This window comes from Neovison vison, chromosome X (assembly GCF_020171115.1).
Source record: "Neovison vison isolate M4711 chromosome X, ASM_NN_V1, whole genome shotgun sequence".
NCBI lineage: Eukaryota > Metazoa > Chordata > Mammalia > Carnivora > Mustelidae > Neogale > Neogale vison.
Window position 1 is genome coordinate 58,571,856 of NC_058105.1, and position 14,459 is coordinate 58,586,314.

A 14,459-nucleotide genomic window follows, 5' to 3' on the forward strand; every position below is an offset into this window, starting at 1 on the left:
CTTCTCTGTACCTCCCACATTGCAAAAAGTGGTTACTTTTCTATTTGTAGAATTCCAGCAATTCTTTTCTTACATTTCAAGTTGAATTCATAGGTGTTCAGAATGATTTGAGAGTTCTCTAGCTAAATTCAAGGGACCAGATGAAATGAGGTCCCTGTCTCTTCCACTATCTTGCTGCCCTCTTCTTTTTAGGCAGAAGGAAAATATTCTCATTGAGAAGTTTTGAGATATAAGAAGGAATCATTACCAAAGAAAGTGGTAAATATGTGGGTAAACATGAACCAATGAATATATAAAATAATGTTTTATGCATATGTTTTAAAATAGAACAAAATTATGAATATTAATATAGTATAAGAAGGGATGACATACATTTAAATATCACCTTACACCAGTCAGAATGGCAAAAATTAACAAGGCAGGAAACCACAAATGTTGGCAAGGATATGGAGAAAGGGGAACCCTCTTACACTGTTGGTGGGAATGCAAGCTGGTACAGCCAATTTGAAAAACAGTATGGAGGTTCCTCACAAAGTTAAAAATAGAGCTACCCTGGGGCACCTGGGTGGCTCAGTGGGTTAAAGCCTCTGCCTTTGGCTCAGGTCATGGTCTTGGGCTCCTGGGATCGAGCCCCAAGTCAGGCTCTCCGCTCGGCAGGGAGCCTGCTTCCCTTCCTCTCTCTGCCTACTTGTAATCTCTGTCTGTCAAATAAATAAATAAAAATCTTTAAAAAAAATAGAGCTACCCTATGACCCAACAGATGCACTACTAGGTACTAGCAACTGCACTACTACTACAAAGATGCAGATGTTGCAAAAAGAATGGCCGCATGCACCCCATGTTCATAGCAGCAATATCCACAACAGCCAAACTGTTGAAGGAGCTAGGACACCCTTCAACAGATGAATGGATAAAGAAGGTGTGATTCATATATACAATAGAATATTACTTAGCCATCAGAAAGGATGAATGCCTAATAATAGCACTGACAGGGATGAAATTGGAGGGGGTTATTCCAAGTGAAGCCAAGCAGTAAAGACAGATATCATACAATTTCACTCATATGTGGAACATAAGGAATAGCACGGAGGACCGTGCATAGGGGAGGGAAGGGAAAACTGGGAGGGAGAGAATCATAGAGAAAGATAAACCATGAGACACTATGGACTCTGGGAAACAAACTGAGGGGCTCGGAGGAGAGTGGGGCTGGGTATGGGGTAGCTGGGTGATGGGTATTAACACATACTGTGATGAGCACTGTGTGTTATACACAACTAATCAATAACTGAACACTGCATCAGAAACTAATAATGTACTGTATGGTGGCTAACTTAACATAATAAAAAAAGAAAAAACTCAGAAAAATATTCTAAGTTCTCAATATTGTTCAGAGGAATATACTGATCACACTTGAAAACAAATGGAGGTTAAAATTTCTAGTTCATCAATTAAAGAAAATAATCAGAATTAATAATTGAGTAACTGTTGTGCAGAAAAATAAGTAGACAAAAATAATCTTAAAAAAGAAAAAAAGAACAAGATGTGCAAAAAATTAAAAACCTACAAGATTTTGTAGAATTCAAAAGGTAATTATAATAAATACAAATGGATAAAATGGCATAATTAAAAGCCAAAGATGACATCAGATTGCATTTCCAAAATATAGTCACATGCTGTTCATGAGACACTCTGAATATAACTCTTTAGGAAGCTTAAAAAAATTTTAGAGGCATACTGAACAAATTGCAACCAAAAGAAAGCTACCACAAGCTATATTAATATTAGATAAAAAGGAGGTGGGTGGAGGATGGGGTAACTTGGTGACAGGCAATAAGGAAGGCATTTGATGTGATGAGCACATGTAACTAATGAATACTTGAACATTATATCAAATACTAATGACATACTATAACTGGGCTAATATATATATATATATATATATATATATTATATATACTATACTATAGTATATATATATACTATACTATACTATACTATAGTACTAATGACATACTATAACTGGGCTAATTATATATATATATCTATAGATATATATATATAGTGTTGAAAAAAATTTTAAATGTTAGAAAAAAGACTTTAAGACAAAATCCATTGCTAGATATGAAGTGACTCCATCAAGACAAAAAGTTTAAATAACCGGAGATATTATAATCTTAAACTTGTGTACACCTATTAACATATCCTCAAAACATTATAAACAAGATACGGGTTTAACTTATTCTCTCAGCAACTGGTTGATAAAAACAAAACAACTAGGACTTCTCTAACATTGTGTCACAGGAAGTTCCTAAACTCACCTCTTACAATGGAAATACTAAATCTACAGCTACATACAGGAACATTTCTTTCTGAAAAAGATCTGAAAACTAGATGAAATGCTTTTTCACAAAAAGGATAAAAAGACTACATTGAGACAGGTAAGAGAGACAAAGACACAGTCTCACCAACCCAAACTTCTGGCTAAACAACACAAAATGGAGAGGGATCTCACAAGTCCAGTGTTCCTCCAGAAAGAGTGAAGGTTTGATAGCCCACATCAGGCACCCCAATGATTAGGAACGACACTATAGAGATGAGCCCCCAAACATCTACCACCTTAGAAAACTGATGTTGCTAACGTCCGAGGGCCCCACAGCACTACAAAAAACTGAGATTCTGTGTTTAAAGAGTTTCTTGGAGCACATGCGTGGCTCAGTTGGTTGAGTGTAGAACTCTTGTTTTCAGTTCAGGATTGTGGGATCGAGCCCCACATCAGGTTTCACACTCAACAGTGAGTCTGCTTGAGATTCCCTCTCTTCCTCTCCCTCTGCCCCTCCCCCAACATGCTTTCCTTCTCTCTCTAAAATAAATCAACAAATCGTTTTTTTCTGTTTTTTTTTTTAATTTATTTTTTATTTTCAGCATAACAGTATTCATTATTTTTTCACCACACCCAGTGCCCATGCGATCCATACCCTCTCTAATACGCACCACCTGATACCCCGATCTCCCACCCCCCGCCCCTTCAAAATCCTCAGATTGTTTTTCAGAATACATAGTCTCTCATGGTTCAACTCCCCTTCCAATTCCCCCCAACTCCCTTCTCCTCTCTATCTCCCCATGTCCTCCATGCTATTTGTTATGCTCCACAAATAAGTGAAACCATATGATAATTGGCTCTCTCTGCTTGACTTATTTCACTCAGCAGTATCTCTTCCAGTCCTGTCCATGTTGCTACAAAAGTTGGGTATTCGTCCTTTCTGATGCAGGCATAATACTCCATAGTGTATATGGACCACATCTTCCTTATCCATTCGTCCGTTGAAGGGCATATAGGTTCTTACCACAGTTTGGTGACCGTGGCCATTGCTGCTATAAACATTGGGGTACAGATGGCCCTTCTTTTCACTACATCTGTATCTTTAGGGTAAATACACAGTAGTGCAATTGCAGGGTCATAGGGAAGTTCTATTTTTAATTTCCTGAGGAATCTCCACACTGTTCTCCAAAGAGGCTGCACCAACGTGCATTCCCACCAACAATGGAAGAGGGTTCCGCTTTCTCCACATCCTCTCCAACACATGTTGTTTCTTGTCTTGCTAATTTTGGCCATTCTAACTGGTGTAAGGTGATATCTCAATGTGGTTTTAATTTGAATCTCCCTGATGGCTAATGATGATGAACATTGTCTCATGTGTCTGATAGCCATTTGTATGTCTTCACTGGAGAAGTGTCTGTCCGTATCTTCTGCCCATTTTTTGACATGATAGTCTGTTTTGTGTGTGTTGAGTTTGAGGAGTTCATTATAGATCCTCGGTATCAAACTTTTGTCTGTACTGTCACTTGCAAATATCTTCTCCCATTCCGTGGGTTGCCTCTTTGTTTTTTTTAACTGTTTCCTTTGCTGTACAGAAGCTTTTGATTTTGATGAAGTCCTCAAAGTTTATTTTCGCTTTTGTTTCCTTTGCCTTTGGAGACATATCTTGAAAGAAGTTGCTGTGGCTGAAATTGAAGAGATTCCTGCCTATGTTCTCCTGTAGGATTCTGATGGATTCCTGTCTCACGTTGAGGTCTTTTATCCATTTTGAGTTTATCTTTGTGTACGGTGCAAGAGAATGGTTGAATTTCATTCTTCTACATATAGCTGTCCAGTTTTCCCAGCACCATTTATTGAAGAGACTGTCTTGTTTCCACTGTATATTTTTTCCTGCTTTGTCTAAGACTATTTGACCACAGAGCTGAGGGTCCATATCTGGGCTCTCTACTCTGTTCCACTGGTCTATGTGTCTGTTTTTATGCCAGTACCATGCTGCCTTGGTGATCACAGCTTTGTAGTAAAGCTTGAAATCAGATAATGTGATGCCCCCCATTTTATTTTTGTTTTTCAACATTTTCTTAGCGATTCGGGGTCTCTTCTGATTCCACACAAATTTTTGGATTATTTGCTCCAGCTCTTTGAAGAATACCGGTGGAATTTTGATTGGAATGGCATTAAAAGTATAGATTGCTCTAGGCAGTTTAGACATTTTAACAGTGTTTATTCTTCTGATCCAAGAGCATGGAATGGTCTTCCATCTTTTTGTGTGTTCTTCAGTTTCTGTCATGAGTGTTCTGTAGTTCCACGAGTACAGATCCTTTACCTCTTTGGTTAGGTTTATTCCCAGGTATCTTATGGTTCTTGGTGCTATAGTAAATGGAATCGATTCTCTAATTTCCCTTTCTGTATTTTCATTGTTAGTGTATAAGAAAGCCACTGATTACTGTACAATGACTTTGTATCCTGGCACGTTGCTGAATTGTTGAATGAGTTCTAGTAGTTTGGGGGTGGAGTCTTTTGGGTTTTCCATATAAAGAATCATGTCATCTGCAAACAGAGAGAGTTTGACTTCTTCATTACCAATTTGGATACCTTTTATTTCTCTCTGTTGTCTGATTGCTGTTGCTAGGACTTCTAATACTATGTTGAACAAGAGTGGTGAAAGTAGGCATCCTTGTCTTGTTCCTGATCTCAACAGGAAGGCTTCAAGCTTTTTCCCATTGAGGATGATATTTGCTGTGGGTCATTCATAGATAGATTTGATGAGGTTCAGGAATGTTCCCTCTATCCCTATACTTTGAAGCATTTTAATCCGGAACAGATGCTGGATTTTGTCAAATGCTTTTTCTGCATCAATTGAGAGGACCATGTGGTTCTTCTCTCTTCTCTTATTAATTTGTTCTATCACATTGATTTGCGAATGTTGAACCATCCTTTGTAGCCCAGGGATGATTCCCACCTGGCCATGGTGGATAATCTTTTTAATGTGCTGTTGGATCCTGTTGGCTAGGATCTTGTTGAGAATCTTAGCATCCATATTCGTCAGTGATATTGGTCTAAAATTCTTTTTGGTAGGGTCCTTGCCTGGTTTGGGGATCAGGGTAATGCTGGCTTCATAGAAAGAGTCTGGAAGTTTTCCTTCGGTTTCAATTTTTTGAAACAGCTCCAAGAGAATACGTGTCATTCCTTCTTTGAAAGTTTGGTAGAATTCCCCAGGGAATCCGTCAGGTCCTGGGCTCTTGTTTTTTGGGAGGTTTCTGATCACTGTTTCAATCTCGTTACTAGATATCAGTCTATTCAGGTTGTCGATTTCTTCCTGGTTCAATTTTGGGAGTTTATAGTTTTCCAGGAATGCATCCATTTCATCTAGGTTGCTTAGCTTATTGGCATATAACTGTTGATAATAACTTCTGATGATTGTTTCTACTTCCTTGGTGTTAGTTGTGATCTCACCCTTTTCATTCATAATTTTATGTATTTGAGCTTTCTCTCTTTTCTTTTGGATTAGTGTCGCCAATGGTTCATCGATCTTATTGATTCTTTCAAAAAATCAGCTTCTAGTTTCATTGATACGTTCTACTGTATCTCTGGTTTCTACCTCATTGATCTCAGCTCTAATCTTGATGATTTCCCTTCTTATGTGTGGAGTTGGTTTGATTTGTTGTTCATTCTCCAGTTCTTTAAGGTGTAGAGACAGCTGCTGTGTTCCAGATTTTTCAATTTTTTTGAGGGAGGCTTAGATGGCTATATATTTTCCCCCTTAGGACTGCCTTTGCTGTATATCCCATAGGTTTTGGATCGAAGTGTCTTCATTCTCATTGGTTTCCATAAAATGTTTCAGTTTTTCTTTGATTTCCTGGTTGATCCAAGCATTCTTAAGCAAGGTGGTCTTTAGCTTCTAGGTGTTTGAGTTCCTTCTGAACTTTTCCTTGTGACTGAGCTCCAGTTTCAAAGCACTTTGATCGGAGAATGTGCAGGGAATAATCTCAGTCTTTTGGTATCGGTTGAGTCTTGATTTCTGATCCAGTATGTGGTTTATTCTAGAGAAAGTTCCATGTGCACTTGAGAAGAATGACTATTCTGTTGTTTTAGGGTGGAATGTTCTGTATATATCTATGAGGTCCATCTGGTCCAATGTGTCATTCAATGCTCTTGTTTCTTTACTGATTTTCTGCTTCGATGATCTGTCTATTTCTGAGAGAGGTGTGTTAAGATCTCCAACAATTAGTGTATTCATATCAACATGACTCTTTACCTTGATTAACAGTTTTCTTATGTAATTGGCTGCTCCCATATTGGGGGCATAGATATTTACAATTGTTAGATCATCTTGGTGGATAGTCCCTTTAAGAATTATGTAGTGTCCTTCTGTATCTCAGACTACAGTCTTTAGTTTAAAATCTAATTTGTCTGATATGAGAATCACTACCCCAGCCTTCTTTTGAGGCCCACTGGCATGAAAGTTGCTTCTCCATCCCTTCACTTTCAGTCTGGGTGTATCTTTAGGTTCAAAATGGGTCTCTTCTAGACAACATATGGATGGGTCCTGTCGTTTTCTCCAGTCTGCAACCCTGTGCCATTTTATGGGCGCATTTGGGCCATTCACATTGAGAGTGATTATTGATAGATATGTTTTTATTGACATTGTGTTACCTTTGAAGTCTTTCTTTCTGTAGATTGTCTCTATATTTCTGTTCCATGCTATTCTTGGGCTTTTTCCTCCTTTAAAGAAGCCCCCTTAATATTTCCTGCAGTATCGGCTTGGTGGTTGCATAGTCTTTTAAGCGTTGCCGGTCTTGGAAACTCTTTATCTCTCCATCCATTTTGAATGGTAGTCTTGCTGGCTAAAGTATTCTTGGCTGCATGTTCTTCTCATTCAGTGCCCTGAATATATCTTGCCAGCCCTTTCTGGCTTGCCAGGTCTCTGTGGACAGGTCTGACGTTATTCTGATGGGCTTTCCTCTGCGCGTAAGAATCTTCTTTGTCCTAGCTGCTTTCAAGAGGTTCTGCCTACAATTATAATTCTTCATTCTTACTATTAGGTGTTTTGAGGACTTTCGAGAATATGTAATATTGGGGGGAAACCTTCGGCCTCTAGTACATGAACGCTGGCTCCATTCACGAGATTCGGAAAATTTTCATGAAGAACTTGTTCCACTATATCTTCTAGACTTATTTCTTTCTCCCCACCTTCAGGGATTCCAATAATTCTGACATTGGAACATTTCATGGCATCATTTATTTTCCTGATTCTGTTTTCGTGGCTTCTAAGCTGTTTGTTCCAGGCTTCCTCCTGATCCTTTCTATCTGTTTATCCTCCAGATCACTAATTCTATCTTCTGTCTCAGTTACTCTAGCAGTGAGAGAATTTAGATTAGATTGGAACTCATTGAGAGCATTATGAAGCTCATCCCTGGTAGCTTTCATCTCTTCCCTAATATTAAAAACATGATCTCTGGTCGTTTTCAGTTTCAGCCCTAATCAATTCCGTTTGGTCACCCATGGCTTTCTCCAACCTAGCTATTGCTTGGATAACTATTAGCCTGAATTCTCTTTCCGACATATTGTCTATGTTGATAGCCATTAGCTCTGTTGCAGAAGGTCCATCCTCTGTATTTTTCTTCTGTTGGGCATTCCTCCTCCTAGTCATTTTGGTAAGAGATGGCTGAACGGGTGTAGCTGGATATATCTACTGTGGTGCAGTCAAGGAAGGTGCACCCTGGAACGCTTCTGAGCAATCAGGGTTCCCCACCCAAATGAGATGAAAAAGAAAAGGAAAAGAAAAAAAGAGAGAGGGAGAGAGACAGGAACGAAAGGTGAGATAAAAGAGAAGGTTCAGCCCAAATGGGCCCCAAGGTAAGATTTATGAAGTATACAAACAAAAACAGACAAACAAAAATACTGATAAAAGTATATGACAAGAGAAAAAAATAATATATATATATTTGCATATATATATATGCAAATAAACGAAGAACCTCGTCAAAAAGAACCCGAGTATAAGATTTATATACTATCAAGACAAACACAAAAACACAGAAATACTGGTGGAAGAAAAAGATGGGAGAGTGGTTGTAAATTCTCCGTGTGGGTGAGGAAGGTTGTTTTTATTCTTCCTGGATGTATCTTGGTATCTTTGTTAAAGGACTCAAGTTTCCGAAGATAAAGGGGATTAGGAATTGGTTTACCTATAGGGGTGGCATTGATTGGGGAAAGGGGATTACCTTGAAGTTTAACTCTAAATGAATATTAGAAAAAAATGTAAAAAAGGTATAAACTAGACTAAACTAAAATTTAAAGAAAAAGAAATTTAAAAAATAGAAATGCAAAAGGAAAACACAGGTGTATGTATCAAGAAGTTCAGGTTAGAAGGTTATTATGGAATTTGATGTACTGGACATCTCCCTATGACGGTAAATAGGTTAAAAATTATCTATATAATAATAAAAAATTATCTCTATAAAAAAAATGAGCCAGAATAGTGGGATCGAATTAAGAATAAAAATTGTCCTGTGAAGTAGTGGTGGTTGTTCTTTTGTCGTCTTTTTTTTTTTTTTTCCCCTTTCCTGGTTGGTTTTCTGGGGGAGGCCTGCCATGTGGGTTTTCAGTCAATGATGGTCTCTGAGTTAACTCCTCCTGCCCCCCTCAAGGGGGTGGGCTCTGAGGAAACTGGTTTTTTTCAGGCTTTTGTTCTCTGGAGGTTTTTATATTTGTTCACTTTTGCTTTTCTCTCTCGCCTTGACCACTTTTGATGGTTTTTGTAGGTTTAGAGGAAAGCAAACTGCACCCTGACCTCCCTCTCAGAGAGAAGCCTCAGTCTGGCTGCAGAGCCCAAATCAATCCCCCCTTGGCCGCTGGCAGAGCAGGTTCCCAGTCGCAGTCCCTGGGGACTCAGGATTTTTTGCTTGTACCCAAAACCACAGCAGCGGCGGCTGTCTGGGCAGCTCCAGACTGCCAGAGAAGTTCCAAGCAGTGATCACACACTCAGATTTTCCTGCTGGCCCGGGCTGGGAGTGCCTGGTCTTTGTGGTCCGAGAGCACCCGGCTGGCGCCTGTGTGCGCCTCTCTCTGGGGTGGGCGTGGGGCATGACTCGGACTCTGATGGCACAGCAGGGCACTTGCGTGGGAACTGCAAAAAGGCTGTGCTTCTGTTGGCTGGTGAGGCTCCCAGCCCCTCAGGGGAGCTGGGCACCAGGCACTCTCAGGCGCGCTGGTGGTTCAGGGACCGAGACCTGGTTTCTCTGCTGCACTTTCTCTGGCTCTGTGCCAGTGGTGGCTGTCCTGGGTCTGGGGATTTAAGCCCCTGACCCTAACACCCCGATTCCCACAATTTCCCCCCGGTGATCCTTTGCTCTTTTTGAGTGCTTTCTACCAGACTCCCTAGTTAATGCTGGTCCCCAGGCACAGGGCACTCTTGTATTGGGATATTACTTTCCAATCGGTCGCCTCTGGTGGCTCCCTCCCCCTTTTGTTTATCTTCCAATATCAGTCCAACTTCCCCACTCTGCTTTACCTGCCCACTGGCGTCTTCTGCTCCAGTAGAGATCCAGACGTGTATAATTCTGATCTCAGGCTGATTTCGTGGGTGATCAGAGTTCTTCGGATGGTAATCAGCTCACTTTAGGGTACAGGTTGAAAGGGCGGCTCCTCCTACTTCCCCGCCATCTTGTCTCCCCAAATTAACAAATCTTTAAAAAAAAAAAAAAGGCCTTTTCCCACTCAACCTGAGAGCCAGTTAAAAAACAGTAGTTTGAAAGCATCTAAATTCTATGTAAAGGATAAATGCCTACCTAAAAGCATCTGATGGAGAAGCACGGGACTGTTGAAAGTCTCCTCAGATACAGAGATGCTGACACTAATTTTGTACTCTCCACCTACTCTGATAGTACAGGTAGGTGATCTGAGACATGGCAACTTCCCATTGACTTAGTAAGACAGGCAGGGTGAACGGTTGTGGCACTATCCCGCTGCCTTCAAGACAGAAATTGGTCAGTGGTTGCAGCACTACCTAGCTCCTGGCTGGGGCAGGCTAGCACAGTCATAGCACCTTCCCACTCCCTAGCTAAAGTCATAAACATGGACAGTGTGTCAATCCCTTCTTCCTTGGCTGAGGCTGGCAAATGAAAGCAGTCACAGCATTTTCCTATAGACTTCCATTGCATTCCTGAAGCCCACAGGCTTGATAGTCAAAACATTTTCCCTGTTGTCTTTAAGATTTTAAATTTTTTATTTGACAGAGAGCTCACAAGTATGCGGAGAGGCAGGCAGAGAGAGAGGGGGAAGCAGGATCCCCGCCAAGCAGAGAGGCCGACGTGGGCTTGATCCCAGGACCCTGAGATCATGACCTGAGCCAAAGGCAGAGGCTTAACCCACTGAGCCACCCATGCGCCCTCCCTGTTGCCTTTTTAAAGCCAGTGAACGTGCCCAGCCCCCTATACTCTCCACCTGCCTAGCTAAAGCCAGTGGGCATACATTGTTCACTGAGAGGATACTCCTCAACCATCTGGGCTTGCTGGTCAAAGGGACTGGCTTTCCAGAGTACTATGGAAATGTAAAAATTGGAAAGAAAGTACTTGGCAGGTGCCCAACCCAGGGTACTGCACGGACAGCAAAGTAAAACATAACCCCAGTCTTCTGGAAAAAAAAAAAAAAAGGTCTATATACTTAGCCTGGAGCTTCAGTCTAGCAACAGGCTTTAGGCTACCCATGTATCTATAGGTTAATGAGGTGTTTCCAAGAACATAAGCAGGGAAATGCCATTCTTGTACACCACTTTGACTTTGAGGAGATCTCCCAGAAAGAACTTACACATTCATCTGGACCACAATTTTGGCAAGTATCACCCTGGGGATACCTCAAAATCTCATATTCTGGAGATCGACAGAAATTAAAATTTGGCTCTACAGAACTATAAATATTTCTATGGTTTCAAAGGTGCTGCCTGAGGTCTAGCTTCAAATTAGGCATATGTTTTCCCTAATACATACAAACAAAAAAAAAGAGAGAGAGAGAGGGAGAGGGAGAGAGAGACAGTCAAGCTAAATGGGAATAAAGAGAAATGTGTTCCAAATGAAAGAACAAGAGAAAACCTCAGAAAAGTAACCTTAATGATACAAAGATAAGTAATCTACCTGATAAAGAATTCAGAGTAATGGTTAATAAACATGTTCACCAAAGTAGTGGGGGGAAAACAATAAACACAGTGAGAATGTCAACAATATAAGGAAATATAAGAAAGTACCAAACTGAAGTCACATAACTGAAAAATATAATAACTAAACTGAAAAATACACCACAGGGGTTCAACGGCAGACTAGATGAAGAAGAATGAATCAGAACTAGAAAATAAATAACAACAAAAAACCTATAATAGATCAATGAAACCAGGGACCTGTTTCTTTGAAAAGGTTAACAAAATTGATCAATCTTTAGCGAGACTTATAAAGAAAAAAAAAAGAGAGAGAGAGAACTCAAGAAAATAAAATCAGAAATGAAATAAAAGAAATAATAACCACCACCACCAAAATACAAAAGGTTATTTGAGAATACTATAAGAAATTATATATCAACAGTTTGAACAACCTAGATGAAATGAATAAATTCCTAGAAACATGTAACTTCACAAACTGAATCAGGAAGAAATAGAACATTGAAACAGAACAATTACTAGCAACCAAATTGAATCAGTAATCAAAGATCTGGCAACAAAAAAGCCTAGGATCCAATGAACTCACAGGTGAATCCAACAAAACATTTAAAAAAGAGTTAATATCTATTCTTCTCAAACTATTCGAAAAAACAGAAAAGGAAGGAAAGCTTCCAAAATCATTCTACAAGGACACCATTACTTTGACACCAAAACTAGATAAAGACACCACACCCACACACACACCCACTATAGGCCAATATCTCTGATAAACATAGATGCAAAATGTTCGCAAAGTGAATCCAACAATGCATGAAAAAAATCACCACCATGGTCAAGTGGGATTTATTCCGAGTATGCACAGGTGGTTTAGTAAGCACAAATCAATGTAATCTATCACATCAACATGTGAAAGTATAAAAACTATACAATATCATCAATACAAGTATAACAAGCATTTGACAAAGTAAGACACCCATTTACGATAAAAACTCCCCACAAAATAGGTCTGGTGGGAACATACCTCAATATAGTAAAGGCCACATATGAAAAACCCACAGATAACATCATATTATATGGTGAAATCTGAGAGCTTATCCTCTAAGATCAGGAACAAAACAAGGATATCCACACCCAACATTTTTAATCAACGTGGTACCAGAGGTCCTAGTCATAGTAATCAGGCAAGAAAAAGATATAAAAGGCATCCAAACTGATAAGGAAGAAATACAACTTTCACTCTTTGCAGATAATATTATATATAGTAAACCTTAACGAACCATCAAATAACTACTAAATCTGTTAATTCAGCAGCCACAGGATATAAAATTAATACACAGAAATCCATTGCATTTCTACGCACTAATAATGAAGTAGCCAAAAGAGATACTAAGGAAATAATCCCAATGACATCTGAACCAAAAGTAATAAAATACCTAGGAATAAATTTAACCAGGATGGTGAAATACTGGTATTCCAAATCCTATGAATCATTGATGAAAGAAACTGAATATGACTGACAAAAAGAAATGGAAACACACTCCATGTTCATGGACTAGAAGAGCAAACATTGCTAAAAGGACCATACTACACAAAGCAATCTACAGATTTAATGCAATCCCTATCAAAATGCCAAGAACACTTTTCATAGAACTAGGGCAAATTACCCCCAAATTTGTATATAGCCATAAAAGACCTTAAATAGCCAAAGCAATCTATTTTTTTTAAAGATTTTATTTATTTATTTGCCAGAGAGAGAAGGAGAGAGAGCGAGCGAGCACAGGCAGACAAAGAGGCAGGCAGAGGCAGAGGGAGAAGCAGGCTCCCTGCCGAGCAAGGAGCCCGATGTGGGACTCGATTCCAGGACCCTGGGATCATGACCTGAGCCGAAGGCAGCTGCTTAACCAACTGAGCCACCCAGGCGTCCCAGCAATCTATTTTTTAAGAGATTTATTTATTTCAGAGAGATGGAGGGAGAGAGAGAGAGAGAGAGAGAGAGAGAGAAAATCCTAAGCATACTCCCCACTGAACATGGAGCCCAATGTGGGGCTTGATCTCATGACCCTGAGATCACAACCTGAGCCAAAACCAAGAGTCAGCTGCTTAACAGACTGCCACCCAGGCACCCCTTGCTGAACAATCTTAAGAAAAAAAAAAACAGCAACAACAAAGCTTGAGGTATTATGCTGTCAGATTTCAAGATACAAGACTAGAGTAATCTAAACAATATAATACTGGCACAAAAATGACACAAAGATCAACAGAAAAGAATACAGAGCCTAAAAACAAATGCACATTTACAAAATAAATTAATCTATGGCAAAGGAGGCAAGAGTATATAATGGAGGAAAGACAGTTTTTTCAATAAATGGTGCTCGGAAAACTGGATGGCTACAAGCAAAACAATGAAGTGGGACCTCTTTCTTTCACAGTACACACACAGACACACACACAAAACTCAAAATGGATTAAAGACCTAAATGTGATACCTGAAAACATAAAACTCCTAGAAGAAAACAGAAGCAGCAATCTCTTTGACACAGGCTGTGGAAGTAAATTTCTAGATGTGACTTGGAAGGCAAGGGAAACAAAAGCAAAAATAAGGCTACTGGTACTACACCAAAATAAAAAGCTTCTGCCCAGCAAAGCAAACAATAAGACAAAAGGTAACCTACTAAATGGAAGAGGATATTTTCAAATGATATATCTGATAAGGGGTTAATATCTAGAACATATAAAGAACTTATACAACTCAGCACCAAAAAAGCAAGCAACCCAATTAAAAATGGGCAGAAAACCTGAAAAGAAGACATACAGTTGGCCAATGGACAGATGAAAAGATGCTGAACATCACTCATCATCAAGGAAATGCAAAGCAAAATGTGGTATCATTTCACACCTGTCAGAATGGCTAAAATCAAACAGACTAGAAATAGTAAGTGTCGGTGAGGACATGGAGAAAAGGGAACTCTCATGCACTACTGGTGGCAATGTAAA

The 14,459-nt window shown here is 39.5% G+C and overlaps 1 protein-coding gene across 2 annotated transcripts in view; it reads right to left on the minus strand.

Moving 5' to 3' along the window:
• The window catches only part of APOOL (apolipoprotein O like), a 155,178-nt gene that overhangs the window by 75,972 nt on the left and 64,747 nt on the right, over positions 1 to 14,459 (minus strand). The window lies entirely within an intron of this gene.